This window comes from Miscanthus floridulus, chromosome 11, assembly GCF_019320115.1.
Source record: "Miscanthus floridulus cultivar M001 chromosome 11, ASM1932011v1, whole genome shotgun sequence".
Classification (NCBI taxonomy): domain Eukaryota; kingdom Viridiplantae; phylum Streptophyta; class Magnoliopsida; order Poales; family Poaceae; genus Miscanthus; species Miscanthus floridulus.
In genome coordinates, this window is record NC_089590.1 from 24,604,214 (window position 1) to 24,625,570 (window position 21,357).

General features: G+C 41.8%; 1 long non-coding RNA gene across 1 annotated transcript; it reads left to right on the forward strand.

Moving 5' to 3' along the window:
* Positions 1-19,750: 19,750 nt before the first annotated feature.
* LOC136491320 (uncharacterized) lies at positions 19,751-20,924 on the forward strand. The gene is made up of 3 exons (XR_010768023.1): positions 19,751-19,855; positions 19,941-20,055; positions 20,691-20,924. It is a non-coding gene; the product is annotated as an uncharacterized lncRNA (long non-coding RNA).
* Positions 20,925-21,357: the final 433 nt, after the last annotated feature.

A 21,357-nucleotide genomic window follows, 5' to 3' on the forward strand; every position in this document is an offset into this window, starting at 1 on the left:
AAGCCCTCCATAAATAGCTCCTGCCTCTTTCCATCCTCGTCTACCTCAGTAGGTGCATACCGTGACAATTGTATAAACTTGTCATGATATTCAGCAACAGTCATGCCCCCCTGCTTGAGAGCCAAGAACTCCTTTAGCTTCATCAGTCCTGTAGGCACGTGATGAGTGCGAAAGGCACTGCGGAACTCAGCCCAAGTGATGGGATTAGCTTCGGTGCGGCCGAAGTGGAATGAGTCCCACCAATCCTGTGCAGCTCCCTGCAACTGTCCAGAAGCATATAAAACTTTCTCCCTATCATCATATTGGGCAATCTCTAGTTGCCTCTCAATGGCACGTAGCCAATCATCAGCTTGGAGTGGATCGGCAGAGTGCTTGAATACAGGTGGGTGTCCTTTCAGAAACTCTCCCCTCTTATCCCTGACATGAGGGGGTGCATTCCCATTCCCTTGCTCCATGTTCTGCATGTTCTGGGCCATCTGCTGAAGCAACTGGGTCTGCATCATCATCAGCTGCTCCATGGAGACTGGGGGTGGTGGTGGCAGTTCCTCGCCTCCCTGGTTGTTCCTCCTGGTGTTCACCATTTGTAGAGGCATCATATAAGTCTCACATATCCAAGCATATAACTCTTACAAGATACTGGTGTAACAAGAGTAGGTGTAGACAAGAGATATATGTAGGGTATGCCAGAAGATATTTGTTCTGAACTTTTCCAGCGAGTTGGATAACAGCAGTGCTGTAAAACGAGCATATCTCACTCTCTATTTATCATATGATTGCGTAGCATACCTTTCTGGAAAGCTTATGAAATTCTCTACAACTTTCGTTTAGAACACTTTTTCAGATTCCAACGTTTACTTAGTCAAATTTAGATGATAAGAAGTACTGTTCCGGAATCCTGACAGCACAGAAACCTCAACTTACAACAGCTGTATCTCACAATTTATAATAGCTATTGAGGTGATTCCAGAGCCAGAAGAAAGATGTTGAAGTCTACTTATCTCCATAAAAATTTCATGACCTTTGAGTATCTAGATTATGAGATATGAACTGATAAAGACAGACTGTTCCAAAAGATACAGAATGGACAGCATGATAAAACGAAACCCAACTATTTATTCATAATATCCTTAAACCTTAACCTTAACTAAATGACCGTGGACATGCCCACAAGTCATCACAATCATATCAAAGATCCAAATCAAACATTATTCATAATGATAAACATCCAACCATGCAACTAACACTTGTCCAACCATTAAAAGAAAGAAACTAAATACTCTCTCACGTAGCTACGCGTGCTTATTACATATTTTTAAGACTCTCCAATGGGTACGGGTCGATAGTGGTGCTGGTGCTAGGGTCTCCAGACTCTCCTCTGGTCCTCGGGGGTGACTGAGCGGGTACTCCCGAATCTTCCACATCTGGACCTCCTAGCTGCTGCTTTAGTGTAGCGTTCTCACGAGCCAGCTGCATGTAGGCCCTCCCCATGACATCGAGCTCATCCAGGGCCTAATCCAAGTCAGTGTGGGTCTCAGCCAAGCACAACAGGGTAGGCCTCAGCCTCAGGTTCGCCTCTCCAAGTGGTGTAGCGATGTTGCACGTAGACTGTCCCCTCCGACGGCGGGGAAGATAGCGGTCATCCTCCCAGGCGATGTCGTCGAAGTGACGGTCACGGTTGACCATCAACGCCTATCGAGCTACATCCCTGATGATGGCCGCATGTGTGAGCCATGCAGTGGTGGCGCAGTGGATGTAGCGTACCCGAGTCCCCTCTTGGATGTACACTTCTATCTCCCAGAAGCCGGTGTAGTCGGGGTGGGTCCAATGCTCCGTCCTGTACTAAACAGTGCCTCCAGGGTGGTAGCGGTGCACAAGTGCGAGAAGCCTAGGGTGGTAGTAGCCATCACCCTCCAAGTCGTAGTGGATCTCCGCAGTCCATCCCTGAGCCAACGGTGCATTGTGATCATCATCATTGTCATCATCCCCATCGTCTCCACCATCTCCATCGTCTCCACCATCTCCACCATTACCATCATCACCTCCATCAGCATTAGAATCATCAGAACCATCTCCATCATCAGGGTCACTAGCTCCCTCCTGGCCACCTTGTTCCTGCATTTCCTCGGGATCTTCCTCAGACTCCTCTATCTCAATGGGTCCCTCGAACATGGGTCCCTCCTCTATTTCTTCATCCATCGGATCCTCCAACAAGTCCTCCAGAGGTTCCCCCATGGGTACCTCCCAGGCGGTTCCTCCTCTTGGTTCCTTAGAGCCTCCACAAGGTGTGCCGGGACACGCTTGCCCAAAGTGAACCTGGTCCTCCTAGTGGGCATCAGAATGGTCCTCTTGCGTGGGGTCTGCTTGGTACGGGCCATCTACAAGAATGAAAAGGTTGAGTATTAGAACAAAATAATTTTGGCAACAGACAAAGAACAGGATATAAGCAAAAATTTTATAGCAAAGTAAAAGTAGTAAAATAAAGATAATGAAATCCTAAAAACGTCCATTTCTATCTAGGTTGTTCGTCCTACAGTCAGTCATAGCTCTGATACCAATTTGTCGCACCCAATTTTGCAAAGCAAAACCAAGTACTCATATATGTGCGCCCAGGATGTCCAAACACACACATATATCACAAATTGCAATAGTATCAAAGTAAAGTACTTATTACATCGCATATCTCATCATAAAGTTAAATACAAAGTTTGCTCGAAGGCAATATTATTACAAACACAGCGGAAAAACTAGCCCAACTGCCACAGGGACTCCAACTAGTGAACGTCTTCCTAGTAGTCCTGGACATCCTCTGGAAACTCTTCATATCCATTATCTGTTACCCATCCGGGATTTTCATTGGATGTAAAGCAAGTGTAAGCTCACCATGCTTAGCAAGTATAACAAAGGGATCTATGAGGCACAAATAGGCTTGACACTGTTTGACTGCGGTTCGCAATTTTAGTTGATCAATTTTTAGCAACCTGAATTACTACTTTAATGAACAGTCCCAATTCTCAAGTGGTATTAAAGTATCATCAGGCTTTGTCTCAATTCCCCAACATCCATCATCCACAGTAACCACTAATCTCGAAGGATCTAGACCGCTTGTATCCGTGAGCATGGCTGTTATAACATGTTAATTATTTCTACAGAAATTGTACATCTTTACCCACCGAGCCATGATTCCCAATGCCAGGGTTCGCAAGACCCACTACACCTCTTCCTAGGAAGTGTGGCAGAGTTTCACTATGAAACCCTTAGCTAGTTGCACTAACAGATCATAGCTACAAAGGAATGGCACACGTGGGCATCGCAGCACGGTGCACACCCTAACAGAAAAAGGAAAGATACCCTCTTACCCCTTACTGGAGCTACAGACAAGCTAGTACAAACTAGATAATAGGTTAAAGTCAGAGCCATGTGACACTCGGGGTTGTACGGTCCCTCCTAGGTTGCCGCTTTAGGATTAAGTCCTTATGGAGAGGCACTAGAGTACTCAACCCCATACTCCAGCCCCCTATTTGTTGCTAAAAAGTTCCATTTTATCACAGTGCATATAGTCTTTAAATATGTTTAACAATTACTTCATGTTAAGCGCTGTAGCATCTATCCAAAATGCCTACCCAATAGACCCAGGTATTAAGGATATGTGGTACAAAGAATCATCTAGGTAAAGTCCTTAAAGGCAATTCAAATTAAACTCATGCATGAATGTAAGTGGTAGTAGTTCATAGGTAACAAGGGGCCTTTGGTACACTTGCCTTCCTCAAAGTCATCCTGGGAGTACTGCTGATCCTACTGGGGGTCCTCAGTCACCTCGAATGGCTCACCCTCTAATCGTGATCCAATCATCAATCAAGCATCATTCCAATCATTACATGCATACAAGATAGAACTCTATTAGAACAGTACACCAAACAGTGAAAACATATGCTGAAAAGCTTACAGATCTGTTCTACGCATTTCTACGAACACATGAGCGAAAGAATCACTCAAATCGGACTTAAAACGTGAAAGTTATGCATGAAATAAGATGTAATGGCAATTCTATAAATAAACTAACCTATTTTCGAATGAAAATAATTAAAAATCTTAATTTAAATGAAATCTGGACCGGGCATACTATTTCTGGAAACTTCAGGGACTTGAACGAATAAAAACAGGACTAAATAAAAATTAGTTTGAACTAGACTGGACCACGGGTTGATTACTGGAAAAAGCGGGGGCTTTTCTGCAAAACGCGCTCGGTTGACTGGGGTTTGACCCGACGACTGACCGGGGCTGCTGACTCATCGACACGCGGCGACTGTTCATTGGGCGCGGTGCACCACGCGGGCGTGGGCGCGCTGACGCGGCACGGTGCACCGGGTCCACAAGTCTACAGTGGACCGGCCACCTAAACCCAACCAGTACCTAATCCTGGCCATCCACGCTAGATCCAACGGCGCAGGGTGAAAACTGGGCGGTGGCTCGCTGGGGAAGAAAGAGAGGCCGGCGGTGCCATGGCCGGTGCGACTGGACCTTGGGCTATGGCTTCCCAGGGCACCAAGGCAAGGTCTGAGGGCACGGGAAGGCGGAGGGGCTCACCGTGAGTCGTCTAGAGGGGAACACGGCGTCCGGGAAGGCTCTGAGGCTGGTCGTCGATGGCGGCCGCGAGCTGGAGAGAGAAGAGGCACGCGGGTGAGGGTGTAGCTGGGCAAAACAATGCCAAAACGTGAAATGGGGAGTACCTATGGGCGCGGGGAGGTCCGGCGGTGCTTTGGGTGGCCTTGGCGTCGGCGTTCGTGCTCGGGAGGGGGGTTCTCACTGGCGGCGGTAGTTCACGGTAGCGGGCAAAGATGGAGAAGGGCTGAGGGGAGGCTCGGCCTTTATAGGCGGGCGGCTGCGGCTGCGGCAAGAAAGGAAGGGAAGCAGGGAGGGGCTCGGCACCTTCCAAACGGGCGCCGGTGGCTTTCCATCGGTGCCGCGCCATGGCCGGGCAAAAGAAGGAAGGGGAGCGTCGGGGAATGAAGGTGGACGACGCGGCTGACGAGTGGGTCCAGACGCGCAGCGAGAGAGAGAAGGGCAATGCGCTTGCGGGTGAAGCCGAGGCGGGCCGCGGCCGAGCTAGCTGCGCTGGTGGGCTGGCTCAGCGGTGAAGGCCGGTCGAGTTGACTGCGCACGCGCGGGTGGCAAACTGGGCCGCGCGGGGTGCGGGCCAACGCGTCAGTGCGGGGCAGCCGTCAGGTGGGCCGCGCCAGGCAAAGCAGGCCATGGGAGGAGGAGGGAGAAGAAGGCCGGGCTGGCTGGGTTGGGCCAGAAGGTGTCTTTCTCTTTTTTTTCAAATCAAATGTTTATCAAATTCTATTTTCTCCATTTTCATTTTTAAGCCAAATTCAAATAAGTTTTGAATGCAAATTTCAAATCATCTAGCCCTACACTCAATCAAAACCCAAATGACTCGGCATGAATGCAACAAACAAGTTTCTAAACTTATAGTTTATTTTATTTATTCAATATTTATTATTTGGTCTATATTAGAAATACCTAGAAAATGTATAAATAGGGTAAGAATTTAATAGTTAATTTGCAGTAGAATTTTGGGTGTTACAAAGACCAACTTAGTGAAGATGTCCTGTAGATTCTTGTGATCCTCCTATATGTCATTTTTAGTTCCAAGAAGATATTACTTCTATGCTCCATAATGGATAACTCCAGATGCATGTGAGGTAGTTCAACTCACGCTTCCTTAATTGACTTAATGAACAAGCCACTTCTTTTCTTCTCGTATAAGGACACATTCCACACCCTGACAAGGTGCATCATTGTAGATATGAAACTCTTGTTTGGATCTGGCAAAGCTAATACTTAGGTTTTACTCCAACCTCTTATTGTATTCCTTCAAACACTTACCTGAGGTTTCTTGATCCAAACTAACTTAAAACCTCTTCCAGCATTATTATCAATATCTTGATAATCTTGGTTAAACCTCCCTTGAACCTTTAATCAAACTTCATTGAGACTCTAAGTTTCTCTCACATCTTTGGGTACCACCACGCTTCCACTACGCAATCTAGAACGCATGATACTTCATCTTGCAAATTCTTCAACTTGGCTACCCCCCTTAAGAAAAGATAAACTAGCGGACACCAAGCATAGCTTGCACATTCTTTTAGATAAGCTAACTAGTATGAAGTCATTCTGACATCCCGATGGTACTCTTGTATATGGGCAGGGACAAGAAATTATGAAATTCCTCACGAGCAGAAAAACAATAGTGTAGTAAAATAGCTGTAACTCACATTCTGTTAATCCAATGATATTGTAGCTTATACCGTTGGAAAGCTTATCAAATTCTCCACAACTTCCTTGTAGAATACTTTTCCAAATTCTATAGTTTATATGGTCAAAAACAGTGCAAAACAGAAATTACTCTAGATTCCAAATAGCACAGATGCATCGCCTTGTGATTTTTATAACTCCATAACAAAAACTGATATGAGGACAATTCTCATGGTCACAGAAAGATATTGTAGTCTACTGTTGTCCAGAATTTTCTCATGATTTTTTTGGTCATCTAAGATTAGATATATAAGCCAAAGAGTGCAGACTGCTACAAAAGGACATGATAGAGAGAACAGAAGAAAACCATAGCCCAACTATTTATTGCACTAATCCTTATACCTTAGGCCTATAAACTAAATGAAATTGTGGGAACACCCAATAAGATCATTGCAATCATTACAAAGATTCAAAACAATCATAAGCATAATGACAATTCAACAAGCAATAAAGGTGCACAACTCAATCATTGACTCAACTTGCGATACTATCGTTTTTATTACATAAAGGGCACAAACTCCTATTCCTTAACTAAGGATCTTGGGTAGTCTAGCATAACTTCTTCATTCGTCAATTTCACCAAATGCTTCGTTCGGGTTGGGTATCACTAACACTTCCTGGTGGCAACCTTGTAGTGATCCGACTCTGGCTACTTCCACGGTACAATTGTTGATTCTTCTGTGGACAAAGTTTAACATAATGTCCTTCCTATTGGCAATGATAACACTTTCTCTTAGCTAGATCTTTTGTGATGTCATACTCCATAGAATTGTTGCTTAAAGCTTTGTCATCTTGCTGACTCTGAAGGTTCATCTTTATTTGACTAGACCGCTTCCTAGCTCGCTTGATCTTTCAGGGTTGAAACTCCTTATAGGTGATTATCCACCCATCTATGCATACCTCCTATGGAAAGAGTGGAGTAATCTTAGCTTGAGAAACTTCTGACTCTTTAGAGTCTAGGTTTATCTAACTAGGGATTGGAGCTAGATGTGACAATGTAGTAGAACTCGAATGTTGATTGCTTCCCAATTCTGGCTCTGGTGAGACTACCTTCCTCTGCTTATCCACATTAGCTTCACAACTCGGGTCCATCTTGACTTCCCTCTTATTAGACTTGTTCTGAAGATAGGGAAAACCATAGTGTTTACAACACTGGCATGGATCCTAACTTCCAAGAGTCTTGCTATCAACACCTTTATTGGACTTCATTTTCTTCCAAGCTTCTGCCACTTGTCTCTTCACTAGTCCCTTTGGTATGTTGGTTTGACCTTGTGGCAAGCACTGTGGAGAATCCCATAATGAGTCATTCCTTCAAGTACTTGTTGTTGCATAGCTACAAACTTCTCCTTGTTGAATGCGCTTACGGACAACGTAGCTTGGTCCTCTGACCTTTGATACCGGTTGTCTCCTCATTACGACTCATCTATATAGACGGAGAGAGAGGATTTAGAATAGAGATAGGGTTTTCATAACAGAATAGAGGCTAAAGTGACCATAACTTTTCACGAATAATAAGGTTAGAGAGAAAGCAAGAACTAAGCAAAGATGAAAGCATGCTAAAATGTCCAGTTCTATCTAGGCTTGCGTCCTATAGTTAGCATTGCTCTGATACCACTTTGTAGCACCCCGTTTTAAGAACAATACCAAATACGCACCATATGTGAGCCTAGGAAGTCAAATCTCACATATAGCTACAAATAAAGGTAATATCAATAGACAATGCTTAAATACATAGCATAGTAGTATAAGGAATATAACCTTAGATAACAAATAGCGGAAAGACAACTCTGATCTATGGGTGAAGACTCCAATTCCACAGAGACAACTAACTGGTTGATCACAGGCCTAATTCCTCCAAATTTTAGCAATCTGGTACCCATCCGGGATTTTCCAAAGATTTAAAAAGTAAAGCAAGCGTAAGTACATGTCGTACTCAACAAATATAAGATGGGGTTCATGAGGCTCAAAAGGCTTTAGCTAACACTGGTTTAACTGCGGTTAGCTTTTAATGAGTCATCTTTTAGCAATTGGGTGGCAACAAGTTTATCATAAGCCCATAAACACATGATCAGGTAAACATGAATAATGAATAGCATAAACAATTAACCATTAGTGAGCATCTTCGTCATCCATATCATTAGTGTTCATCATCTATTCTGTAAGGGTTCTAAGGCCGCTCGTGACCATAAGCACGGCTGATATACCAGTTTTATACTCTACAGAGGTTGCACACTTTCACTGTGAGCCGTGATACTCATACGCCTAGGTTAATTACTCCCAAAACACTTCCAAGGTGAGCAGACAGGGGTCACTATGAAGCCTTTCAAGGGTTTGTCGAAGTAGTTAGGGCCATTAGATTCACTTGGCAAACAGATATAGGAACCCCCCTATAAAATAGCATAATTCCCTCACGGCTATACACATAAGAGTAGAGGTTGTCCTATACCTGATTCATCAAGCCATTCTTATGCTAATAAAGGTAACCACTAACAAGCTAGAAAAGGTCATCATACTGAGCTAAAGCTAGAGCCATGTAGCCCTCACAGTTGTACTATAAGTCTCGGATGATCACTTATAGATAAGTCCTTAGGGAGAGGAATCTAGAGCACCATAAAAACAGCCCAATGCTCTAGCCCCTTAGTCCATGTTGCTAAAAACATCTTTTAATGTTTATTACATATACCATTAGTCAAGTTACAAGATCATAGTCTTTAATTGAGCACTAGCATCATAGTACCCAATGTAATAACCCATAGGTATCAAGGTACAGGGTAATAAAGTACTTGGAAATCCTTAGTGGCAGTCAAGGTAGACACATGTAGTATGAATTAAGTGATTAAAGGTGTATAGGATAACAAGGAAGATCCCATGCTATACTTGCCTTAAACACCGATCCTTCGGTAAGCTTTAATCTTAAACGTTCTTCTTCTTCTTCTTGATCACCACGTATATCTCACCAACTGGACGAAATCATAAAGCACCACACAAGTATCCATACAATCATACATGAAGCAAACAATAGAACTAAATTAGAATAGTACACCAATCATACAAAAATAAGTGAAAGAGTTTGAAATATGATTCTACGCATCGCTACGAACACACAGTCGCAAGAAGCACTCTAATCGGAGCTACGGTAAAAAAGATACAACTACCGAGAGATTTGCTTTATACATGGAAAAGAAAACTATAGACTTCATTTATTTTAACTACATAAATTCATATATAAGATATTTTATAAAGAATATAAATTGAATTAAGTCAAATTTAGATTTGAATTATAAAACTAAAGTAAAATAAATCATATTTTATTTATAAAGTCCAGTTGCATAATTATTAATCAAGATATGATTTAAACCATGAAATTTTAGAAATAGTATGATAAACAATGTTACTAATGCGTAGATCTCGTTGTAATGAATCTAGCACAACTTGGACGGGTCAATTCGGAGCTAAAATGTAGAAGATATGAATTAAACAAGATTTTTTAATAAAATAATAGATTAAATCTAGCCTCTAATTTGAAAAGTTGAAAACCTACTTAACAGTGGTATGAACATGTAGATTATGAAATTATGAACCTAACACAAGTTGAACCGGTCAAATCGGAGTTAAAACAGAGAAGTTATGGCCTAAAGAAATCTAGTGGCAAAATTGTGAATAGCTGAAAACGTATTTTCAATCTAACCAAACCAAAGTATGCTTTCAGAAGAAGAAGTCGAAATCCAGAAAGGTGCTAGGGACCGCGGGTTCTATTATTGAAAATCATAGGGACTCTTTAGCAAAATCGCCTGGCGAAGGGGTACGGGAAATCTTGGGCCGTTTGATCAGGAATAGACCGCTCAGATGAGAAGACAGAGAAGGAGAAAAGATGCCGGCACCAAAACAGAAAGGGCGACGTGGTGGCTGCCATTGCCGGTGACGGAGCACGTCGGCGAGACTTGGAACACGGCCTACGGTTCATGGTTTTCAATGGGAAAGGCTAGGGGTGAAAGAGGAGGTTCAGGCGAGCTCACCTAGCGGAATTTCGGCGGCGCGAAGCAAGTGGAGGTGTCCCTGGCGGCGTCGAGCTTCACACAGTGAGATCCAGGTGATGGCGCTATGACTCGGTATGTGTGGCGGCTAGCGCTCTTGGGTTTGAGAAAAGGGGAGGAAACAGGCCGGTGCAGAAGCAAAGGAGCGTGGGGCATGAGCGGGCCGGCGCGGGGAAAAAGGAGAGGCAGGCCCATGCGGGAGCAGGCCTAGGGCCGAAAGTGGGGAAAGGAGAAAGAAGGGAAATTCATTTTCTTTTTTTTAAAATTTTTCCAAAGCAATTTCAAAATGCAAATTCAACTCAATTTGAAATCCGACTTCAAACCAAGCAATACAAAATATTATGCAACAGCATGAATGCACATACATGTTTATTGACCTATATTTGATTTTATTTTTAACAAAATTATTATTTTTCTAAATTCAAATGCTCACAAAAATGCATAATTAATCATTTTCTCCTATTTCAAAATTATGCAAATTTTAGGGTGTTACACTCACATGAGAAAACTCCTCAATCAATTGGTCTCCCCAGCATTGCCATACATGAGATCTTCAACCTCCTCATACTTCCTGTTCATAAAAATTTTGAAAGGGTGGTTGTAGATGTGTTTGTTTATCATAAATATTGTAGATCTCGTTGTGTGCTGGCATGAATCTTGAGATAGGTATGCAAAGGTTGGTGTTCTAGGGGAAACCACTTCACCAACTTGAAGTGCAATTCGAAGGTTTCCCAAGGACAAACTTCTGTCCTAAAATAAGCACTTTCGGGAGATAAGATGAGCTTTCATCTTTTGCTGTAATGCCCTTGTGTCACACCCCAAAATTTCTAATTTTGGGTTGTGCATAGAAAACACTAATTAAAATAAATGTTTTGATATTTGGATAAAATTTACCAATCTTAGTTTGAACTAGCGTAAACTTAGTTATAGGAAAAATATGAATTTTCAAGCTTTTCCAAATTAATTTGACGAGCTATTGCTTGATGTGATGCTTGGTTGTTGATTTATTTTATGTTGTGAGAAAAGATTTTTAAAATGCGTTTAGTAAGTCCATCTTCTTTCTTCAGCAATTCTTAGTCTTTCTTACGGATCAAATTCCTTGTTTTCCAACTTAATATTTGCTTGAGAAGTATCCTAAAATCTTTTCCATGAAATCCAAATCACTCCTTCCTGCTCACTATTCATCAACCTATCTCCATGGATACCTCGGGAATTTCTTTGGCTTTTTCTGGAACTTGTTCCCACTTGTTTGTGAGCATAATCTAATTTTTAAATGCTCCAAAATATCTTTTCATGAGCTCCAAATACTTTATTTAGGTTCGTCTTGTTCTAAAATATCTCTGAGAATTTTCCCTGAATTTTCGAAGCCTTCGGAGTATTTTTCATGGCTTAAAATTCAATTCTGGACTTTTCTAGAATTATTTTATCCATGAAATTAATTAATTCCAAAATAATAAAATCTAGTCCTTTTTCCATCTTGGTTTTAACCTAGCGCATATAAATACATGCTACGTTTCTCTCTTTGATCTTATTGAGGATCTGAAATCCTTTTTCCGGAGTCGCCGCCGCCGCCAAAGTTCTGCTGTCCCAGCACCCATCGATCTCTTAGTTCAGCCGGCTGCCCGTCAGAACACTAGTGGTCGTCATCGCTACATCAAACGCATAGCTGCATCCGGTCGTTTCTCTCATCCTGCCGCTGAGCTTAGCCGCCCTGCTCGGTTTCTACTTGTCGTCTTTGCTAGTTCACGCTGCACGCCGGCGATCCAGTACGTTCTGGGCACCTGCGTCCTTGCCAGTTGCTGTCTGCAGCAATCGATCAAAACCGAAACCAGCTGTCAACTAGCTCTGACCGTTGTGTTCTGGAAGAAAATAGAACTCACATCCATGCCAGTACGTGTCCGGCCATGGAAGAAATAGCAGCCTTATATGACCAAGCACAGTACGTATCTATCTTTCTTTTAATCCTCTTTATCCGTTGCTAACTCTTGATATCCATATGTAGCTATTCTCGTCAAAGATTATCCATCACCGTTTCTTCGTCAAGTTGCGTTAAATACGTATCGATATAATCTAACCTGTTAGTATATATTGATGATTTTCATCTCACATACTTTTATGTATAATAAATATTAAGTTGATTAATCTGCAAGGAACCAGTTTCTAATTAAAAGCAAAATAGATGGTACACTACGGTATTATATATATATAATGTTGAATGTGATTAACCGCTACATGAATATAGTTTCTTTATTTATAGTTTGAATAGTTAAACCACGTTGCTTATATTAATTAAAAAATAGGTGGTCTCACATGTTATTTTATTTTGTAAAGTTAAAGCTTAGGTTGCTTAATTTGTACGACAACATTAATACGGAGAATATAATAAGTTTATCTTAGTTTTCTAATTTAAAATACAAATTGACTCAGTATGTTTTAGATATTTCTCTAGATATACATATACATAATTTTATATAATTAAAATAAATGGAGCTAAGAGTTCTTTTCAATAGTAAATCTCCGATAGTCGTTTTTCTTTCGCACCGTAGCTCCGATTAGCGTGTCTTTCGCATCTATGTGATCGTAGTAACATGTAGATTAGATTTAAAACCTTTTCAATTGATTGGTGTATTGTTCTAATCTACTATGTTTGCTATGCATGCTTGTTCAGGTGCTTGTGTGGTGCTTTTCGGTCTTGTCCAGTCGGTGAGTTTTGCGTTGGTGATCTATAAGAAGTTGGAGATCAAGAAGAAGAAGAAGAAAACGTTGAAGATTAAAGCTTACCGAAGGATCGGTGTTTAAGGAGTATAGTTTGGGTTTTCTTTCTGTGACCATGATCTTGAAACTTGATTAATGAATATGCTATAAACATAAAAGATGACTTGTTAGCAACAACAGGAGGGTTAAATTTCCTCTCCACAAGGTCTCATTTGTAAGTGATCATCCGGGACTTACAGTACAGCTGTGAGTGCTATATGGCTCTAGCTTTAGCTCAGTATGAGGTCTTTTTCTAGCCGGCTTAGAGGATACTGCGAGTTGGGTATAGGACAGCCTCTGTCCTGTTGAGCCTAGCTATGGTAGCGGCCTTTTTTTTTGGAAGGGGGTTCCTATATCCGATGACCCTGCGGCCCTTCCCGGTTAGACGGAACCTTTGAAAGGCTTCATAGTGAACCCTGCCGGCCTTCCTTTGTAGAGGGTTAAGAGGCTCGCGACCTCGGGCGAAAGGGCAATTCACGACTCACAGTGAAAGTGTACACCTCTGCGCAGAGTTTAATAAACTGATATATCAGCCGTGCTCACGGTCACGAGTGGCCAAGGGATTCTTACGCCAAAGATGAGCACTTGTTAAATCATGCTTAACTGAGTTATTTTGAGCTATTTATTATTCAATTATACTTGATCATGTGGCTATGGAATACACTACCTTGTTGCTATATTTGCGGAGTTCGACATGGACTCACTCTTGCAATTTCCCCCACACCTCAGGCCGGATAACAATTTGTCAGAGACTTGAGAAGTTAGGCTTGTGATCAACCAGTCAGTTGGATCCAGTGGAGTGAAGTCTGCACCCGGAGATCAGAGTTGTCTATCCGTTGATTGTTTTCTAAGGTTATCTCTTTTGCTAAGTTCGCTATATATTAAGCATTGTGAATTGATATTGTCCCTTCATTTGTAGCTATATGTGAGGTTTGATTACCAGGGCTCACATATGGTGTGCATTCGGCTTTGTCCTTAAAACCGGGTGTTACACCTTGTGAAATGAGCATAGGAATATAATTGTGAAAATACTCCTTCGGGTATTTTTGTCACTAACCATTCTAGGTTTGAAGCAAAAAGAATGAAGGATGACAATGCAAGGTATGTCTAACCAATCATCATGCAACATTGAATCACATTCACACATGAGAGTTCTATCATCCATACTAGATTTTATTGCAAAATTCAAGCTGGGGGATAGACTTCTCTAAAAACATTTCATGCCATGTTGCTTAGTTATCTTGGTTATCTCTACCTTCAAGCCATACTCAATTTGCTAAATAACAACCATGCTCTTTCATCTCTATTTGAATAATTTTTTTCTCAAAAACATAGGAGAACTGTGCTTCATTATATTAAGAAGAAAAAAGGGGAGAGACCCTAGTTACAACACACACCACACCACTCCAAAATAAAAGTATAAACACGCCTGTTGAAACAAAGAGGCGACCAAGATTAGACATCCTCTAGATTACAGGGCTACAAGGGGAGGGGGAGGCTGGGAAGCCAAGAAAGATAGCCCCTGAGCCCCCACCATAGCCCAAAGCCGACTCTCTTCTAGAGCAAAACCCAAAACACCACCCAAGCTGAGAGTAGCTCTGTAAAAAACACGCCTATTTCGGTGGTTCCACAAGGTCCAAGCTCCTAAGATCACAAGAGAGTTGAACCCCTTCCTTGTTAACCCAACAACATCATTGTTTGAATTTTCCCACCACACATCAAAAGACAAATTTGAAGGCTATGGACAGAATTGTTGGATCCCAAAGTGCTAGAGTAAATAGAACCAAAATTGCCGAGCAAAGACATAAGAAATTAGCAGATGGTTAATGGTTTCCTTCTCTTGATCATAGAGGGGGCATTGTGTTGGATGTGGCAACCCCCACCTTGCAAGCTGATCAGCCGTCCAACACCTATCATGTGCGACCAGCCACATGAAGAAACAACACTTCGGTGGAGCCCAAGATTTCTAGATTCTCTCATATGGGCCAAAAAGAGTGGATCCTATGAAAAAACCCTCATATGCTAACTTGGCTGAATACTGTCCACTAGAAGAAAGATGCCAAATGTGAGCATCTTCAACCTCCGACTGTAGCTAAAAATCATAAAGGAGATCGTAGAGATTGAGGAACTCCACCGTTACTTCCACTGTCATGATACCTCGGATATCTAGAACCCAAGCACGATTAGTAAGGGTTTCTTCAACTATGCATTTATTTACTATCCTTTTTGGTATTCCGGAAAGAATTGAGGGGCTAGGTCTGCAATTGATTGTCCATTCAGCCATTTATCAGCCCAAAAAAGAGTGTTTGCCCTATTACCAACTTCAAAGACAACCGCTAATCTAAAGAAGGCGTGGACCTATCCAAGCACCTGGATATGAAAGTTCGCCCGGGGCCTATAGGGTTTTGTTTTCTGAAGCCAAACCTAGCGCATCCACAGTGCCCATCCAAGATATTTTAGGTCCGAGATCCCCAAACCACCAAGCTTCGGTGGACGGCTCGCCTTGCCCCATGCCACAAGACAATGAGCCCCTTTTGCTTCCTTTCTTCCCCTCCATAGGAAACCCCATCTAAGTTTGTCCACAACTTTGATGGCCCAGGGAGGGAAGTCTATGGCCATAACAAGGTACACTAGCATAGCAGTGAGCACAAACTGTACCTGCACTTTTCTTCCAGGCCTAGTCGTGAGGTCCACCTTCCAACCTGGCAGCTGATCTACAATCTTATCAATAATAGGCTAGATCTGCCCCTTAGTGAGCTTCTTAAGGGAGAGGGGTAAACCTAAATATTTACAAGGGAATTTGGACACCGCACAAGGCAACAGGTTCTAGATGGTGGTCAGCTCCATGTCACCACACCTGATGGGTAAAACATCTATTTGAATAAATCTCTATAATGCTTTCATTCTACCTTTGTTTGCTATAGTATGCTTAAGGTTTGGAGTATGTTCATACATCTTTAAAATTAAGCATGGTGCTTAGTTTAAGGGCGCTGATCTTACTTCCAAAGGCTTTTTAAATTAAGTGTGGTGCTTAGGTTAAAATGCTTTCCTTGATTAAATTAGACGTGGTGTCTAGTTTAATTTTTTTGGACCAAGAGTGTGCTTTACTAGATACTTGATATTTTGTTGGACTAACCCTTGTAGGAACTCTCAATTCAATTTGGGTAAGTCATGAGATGAATTCAAATAAGAGATGAAGCAAGGCACATGATGAACTCCAATGACTTTGTGAAAAGAAGACACAGCTCATTCAACAAGGATGGAAGAACTCCATGGAACAAAGAGCAAGAAGATGGCATGACAAAAGGATGAGAAAGAAAGGGTGCAATCTAGGAGACAAGAAGCTCATGAACATCTCAAGATGTGAGACTAGCCAAACAAGGAAAACTTCAAGCAAAAAGGGAAGGACCATCATGAGTCATCTACCCTTTGTCACAAGGTGTCATCATGCTCCAATGACAAAGGTAACATCCTAAGGTAAATTGTCATTATTTAAAGAATTTTCCTTAATTCTGGTGGGCACATAAATAAGAAACAAACATGTTTGAGTTGCAACTTACTTGATCCAACCTAATTAATACAACATGTTTAGTTCTTTAAACTTGTTCCTAGCACCACTTTCTTGATCTCAGAGTTTTCACCAAATGAGCTAAAAAGTCGCACACCTTATCCTTGTAAGATGATAGTCATAATCATGTAAAGATTGATAGATAATCGTTTCATAGGTTAAGCAACTCAATCTTTTCTACCAAATGTACTTAAATGCTACATTCATGCTCAATCTTCTGATCTTACAAGCACATAAACATCAACTTCATCTTGTTCAATGTGCTTAAGGTTAGAGAAGAAGAATAAAGTTTTAGTTCTGTTGGTGTTTTCCCACCAACAGAGCCCATGCACTTGATCTCTACCTTGTCTTATGAGTAGAACACACTTCAAGGAAAGTGTGGTGGAGGATAGTTGATTCCCCAATCTCTACAAGTGAAAGTTCTGAACCTGTTAAACCAAAATTGAAACTCAAAACCAAGACAGATTTGGTGGAAGAAGGTGACATCACCATTAGTGGCACCACCACAAGAACCCTCATTTTCAGAGCAAACCAAGGTGCTCAGTAATGAACTTCATAAGGAGAAGTCCGGTTCAAAGGACTTACAACACTGAACCCTCACCAAAAGAGCTAGCTTGGGGGAGAAGCACCCCCGTATATCTAGGTAAGTATTCTTTCCCCTTTTATTTTTAATTTCTTTTAAATAGTTAAAAAAATGATGAATGAAAATAAAATAAATAGTTATCCTTGTACTAGCAAAATAAAAAGAGTGTATCTAGGTTGCTTTATGTTTGTTTTTCAAGAGCTGAATAAATAAAGAGGACTCAGGATAATCTCTTAAATGGAAATGATGAATAGTTGCTCTATTGTAATTTCTTTCAAGTACCTAGTTTTCATCCTTTAATTCTCCTGAGTTTTGGATAAGATTGATTTGATATAAAGATTAACTCTAAACTTAAAACTCATGGGTAGCATATGCTTGATCTAAGTCTAGGTAATTGAGGGATATGATATGAGAAGGTCTGAGCTGATGTATATCTTGTTCCAAGTGATACTAAACTTCTGGAGATTTATTTTTTGAAAAACACAAAAAAGCTACATGATGAGTTCATGTTTGACAAAACTTGAATTCCTACCAGAGCCATACATGTTATTTAGGCTAGGAAGACTTCCACATATTTGCTACTTGCTATTGCATTGAGTTTTGTCAAGCTTTGCTGATCCTTATGAGAGATTTGTCATGCTCTTAAAATCAAGATCATGTACACACTACCCAAATATGCACTACTCCTACACTAGGAGTACGTAAAAACATGCTGTCGGGTTCATAAACCCAAGGTCCCTCATCGACAAACTTCCCAATAAAGGCTCAGCCCAGCAGACAACGTTGCAAACGATGCGCAACTTATGGGCCAGCCCAAATACCTAAATCAACACAGAAGGGCGATCCAGTCTTCGATCGAAAGGCCTAGCCAAGAAGGAACGACGCCCGCTTCCGACTCTGGCCCGCCACTCTGACCGGAAGGCCACGCCTCCGACTCTGGCCCGCCTCCGGACGGCCTCTCTGACCAGAAGGCCTGGCCAAACACCGCTTCCAACTCTGGCCCGTGTCTTCAACTGGGGATGCACCAAACCCCTGCTCACTGCTCTTCTCCAACTGGCGCAGTCAGAGCCGACTGGAACCAACCGATTGGGGATGTCCACTCGGTAAGGACTAGGAAACAGACGAAGAAAGTAAGGCAGGGCACTCAAGTCAACCACAATACCGAGGACCGTACCCTGTACACTTGCCAGACAGTACCCTGTGACCTTCCTGGCATGACAGAACCCAAGCAGTGTTGTAGGCGCTGATATTTCCCCTACAGTGTTGTGGGCGCCATCAACTCCCATACCAGACAAACACGGTGAGGCTTCCCCCACGTGCCTCTAAGGAATCAACAGTGTTGTGGGCGTCGGCATTTACCGTACCAGGCAAACATGGTAAAACCCATTGCATGCCTCTGGGAATCAACAGTGTGGCAGGCATCGACGTCTGCCATACCTGAAGAAGACGACACAACCTCCCACATGCATCTGACATTAACAGTGTTATGGGCGCCTACAATCATCCTGTACCCGATAGCATGGGCAACCAAACTTAGCATACATACACTCTCTCCCTCTCACTTGTAAGGCTATCCCCTTTATCTATAAAAGGGGATGCGCTCTCTCCCAAAAGAGAGATAGATCAGTTCACTTATATTGATTCACCCTCTGTAACTTTAGACACTCTAAAGTTATACCGAGCACACGCTCGAACACTTAGCACATAGCGGAGCTCCCATCGCTCTCGGCCCTTCAGACCAGAGTCTCACCGGATCTCTTGTACCCTTCATCTTTCTCCTTCTCGTTTGTAACCCCACTGCAAACTTCGAGCACCTGGAATCAGGAATAAAGTCACCGACCGACTCAAACTGGATGTAGGACACGTTGCCTGAACCAGTATAAACCCTATGTCATTGAGTGCTAGGCCACATCCGATCACAACGTATGGCAAAAATACAAATATTTACGTGTTGGTCACTTTCTGCACCGACATATGCCTTCCATCTAGATCCACCCAAAAATGTTCTACTCCTACACTAGGGGTGAACACAAAAATATGCTTGTTAGGTTTTCCATCCACCAAATAAATGCTCTAAGTTCTTATTGCTATCTCTCAAAAGTTTTGTTGTAGAAAAGAGGCATGGGGCTATGCAAAAGTTATTCATAAAAAAATAGAAAAGAAAAAAAAGAGAGTTGATAAAAAAATGGACAAGTGTCCGCGATATCTAAAGCAATGGGTACTCAGATGCCCGCCTGAAAAAAGAAAGAAAAAAGAAAGATGAATAAGATAGCCCCTATTCTCTTGCAAAAATATTTCCAAGTTTCAAAATAGAGATAAGTTTTCAAGGAGCAAAATAGAATTAGGTTAGCCACCACATATATATCCACCATACTATAACATCTAGTAAAAAAATAATTAACTTGTCTTTGGGCCTAATGGGCATAGAGAGGGAGAAAGAAAAGGCCTAATTAGAGTCCAGTTAGGGAAGTTAAGGGGTTAGAAAATTCAACCGTAACTCCTTCTCCTCGTCTCCCTATTGTCGATCCGGTCTTCTCGGTTTCCTGAGGAGTTGGAGGCGGCGCTCTGCTCTCCCAGCGATAGGGCTTTGTGTCCAAGGTCTCAGCCTTCTTCCCCAAATCAGCGCAAGAGAGAAGGGAATTCTTGCTGCTCCTCATCTTCATCCTGCCCTTCTTGGTTGTAGGACAGGAGACAGCAGGACATGGCTGGCAGGAAGGAGAAACGTGGCCAGGTTTAGGAAGCGTGGCTCCTAACTGTTCTGAGACGTTCTTGTCGAGGTTGTTTTCTTTGGTGAAAAGGCAAGTAACGTAGGGGTGTGGCCAATGCTATGTTTATATTCATGTCTTGCATCCTCTTTGAATTTAATGGAGTACACTACATCAAGAGTAATAATATGGATCATTGTTTTGCTTGCATAATTATATCTTGCTTGCGTATTTATTTACTCATTAGATTGGATGCCTCTTGTTGCTTGAAATAAAGGTCGTTGTGGGCTGATGCGCTGTTTATGCAATTTGGAGTTATATATTCATGTACCATTCATGTGCATTAATATGCATATGCATTTCATATGGAGAAAAAGGCCGGTCACCGCCATCGTGCTGTGACTAGTACCGGTACATGGAGTTGCGTGAGAGGTTGGCACCGCCCAACATAAAACTCTCAATGGAGTTGCATCATAGTATGCATACATCATTTACTTGGTGTTTTTGGAGAATATCAATACGTGGATGATGTGATACTCTAGTTCTATGATAATGTTGAATGTCGCTACAATAAGGAGTTGCATAATTTATTTGTGTGTTGCCTTTCTCATCTTCATGGATGCTCATATGTTTTTTTTTTCAAATCTAATAACTCAACACTTGTGAGATGTGTCTATATTCATAGCCATTGCTTGCTGAGTTTATCTCACCCCTTTAATTCTTTACAGGCATTTAAACATTTTTGTCAAGCATGATGGGCTTGGGGCCTTAGATGGATCCACGTGTCACGTCATCACCACCAGAATAAATGTTCATATTTTAAGAATTCAGTTTGCAATGCGGCACTTGTCTAAGTTAATGTATTGTCAACCTTAACATAATTATGTTGCTGCGATGTAATAATTGAGAGGTGTGCCTCCTGGAGTGGATGCTTAAATAGTTATCTATATTTGTTGTTGTTTCCTTTTGTTAAGCTTGAGCCGTGTGGTCTCTGTTCTTGCTGTGTTTTCAAATAAGTTGCTGCCCAAATTCTCTATTTCTAATATATATTAGCTGCATAAAAGTAGGGTGTTACACATACATCCACACACATACACATCTTGATTTGATTATATGACTCAACTCTACTTGGATCCGTTGTTTGACTTTACAATATATGCATTGCAAGTATGCTCTAACTTTCTCCCTACCTACACTACAATACAACACCGCATCACCGTCAGATATCTGATGCTAAAAATTATATTTATCGATGGATGATCTGTCACTAAAGGTAACTCATAGACCATCTGTCGCTAATTCCTCATTTAGTGATTTATTGTCTGTTGCTATAGATAATGATATTTAACGTTGAACTACCTGTCGCTAAAGTCAAGTATACCGTCAATCTGTCTG